The sequence below is a fragment of the Chiloscyllium punctatum genome, unplaced genomic scaffold (assembly GCF_047496795.1).
Source record: "Chiloscyllium punctatum isolate Juve2018m unplaced genomic scaffold, sChiPun1.3 scaffold_650, whole genome shotgun sequence".
Classification (NCBI taxonomy): Eukaryota; Metazoa; Chordata; class Chondrichthyes; order Orectolobiformes; family Hemiscylliidae; genus Chiloscyllium; species Chiloscyllium punctatum.
In genome coordinates this window covers 58,506-60,000 of record NW_027310384.1, presented here as the reverse complement: position 1 = coordinate 60,000, position 1,495 = coordinate 58,506, and positions in this window count along the sequence as shown.

The following is a 1,495-nucleotide window of genomic DNA, read 5'->3' as shown; positions in this document are numbered from 1 at the left end:
AGATCGATCGAGGTGTGGACCGCAGCGAGGTCGCCCCTCGCACCACGCTCGCAGGTCCGGGTTGGAATCCTGGGTGACGAGCACCGCAGGGCGGCAGAGCCATCGCACTTAGCCGGGTGGCAGAGGAGGACCAGACTATTCACAGATAGCGGCCCAACGACTCCCAGAGCCGGTCGTGCGGCGCGCGAGGTCTGCTCTCTTCGCAAGAGGCTTTATTAGGGAGTGCTAAGGCAAGGTTCTGTGCCCTCCACCCTCATCGCAACACCCATGGGAGCCTCCGGTCGTCAATAGACCGCCGCACCGGCCTCTGACTGACTCTCAGAATGGACGGAAAGAGCCGGGTAAGCCTTTCAAAAGATTCGACCACGTGCCGAAAACTTTAGACTTCCGTGAGCTCTCCGGCTTGCACCGAGACCCGAAGTCGACGTGCTAAGCACCACGGGACCCCTTTCGCCTGCAGGTCCCGAGCCGCCTTTATTTGCTGTTACGAGCATCGTGTGCCCCATACCTGCGTGACGAGCACCGCAGGGCGGCAGAGCCATCGCACTTGGCCGGGTGGCAGAGGAGGACCCGACTATTCACAGATAGCGGCCCAACGACTCCCAGAGCCGGTCGTGCGGCGCGCGAGGTCTGCTCTCTTCACAAGAGGCTTTATTAGGGAGTGCTAAGGCAAGGTTCTGTGCCCTCCACCCTCATCGCAACACCCATGGGAGCCTCCGGTCGTCAATAGACCGCCGCACCGGCCTCTGACTGACTCTCAGAATGGACGGAAAGAGCCGGGTAAGCCTTTGAAAAGATTCGACCACGTGCCGAAAACTTTAGACTTCCGTGAGCTCTCCGGCTTGCACCGAGACCCGAAGTCGACGTGCGAAGCACCACGGGACCCCTTTCGCCTGCAGGTCCCGAGCCGCCTTTATTTGCTGTTACGAGCATCGTGTGCCCCATACCTGCGTGACGAGCACCGCAGGGCGGCAGAGCCATCGCACTTGGCCGGGTGGCAGAGGAGGACCCGACTATTCACAGATAGCGGCCCAACGACTCCCAGAGCCGGTCGTGCGGCGCGCGAGGTCTGCTCTCTTCACAAGAGGCTTTATTAGGGAGTGCTAAGGCAAGGTTCTGTGCCCTCCACCCTCATCGCAACACCCATGGGAGCCTCCGGTCGTCAATAGACCGCCGCACCGGCCTCTGACTGACTCTCAGAATGGACGGAAAGAGCCGGGTAAGCCTTTCAAAAGATTCGACCACGTGCCGAAAACTTTAGACTTCCGTGAGCTCTCCGGCTTGCACCGAGACCCGAAGTCGACGTGCGAAGCACCACGGGACCCCTTTCGCCTGCAGGTCCCGAGCCGCCTTTATTTGCTGTTACGAGCATCGTGTGCCCCATACCTGCGTGACGAGCACCGCAGGGCGGCAGAGCCATCGCACTTGGCCGGGTGGCAGAGGAGGACCCGACTATTCACAGATAGCGGCCCAACGACTCCCAGAGCCGGTCGTG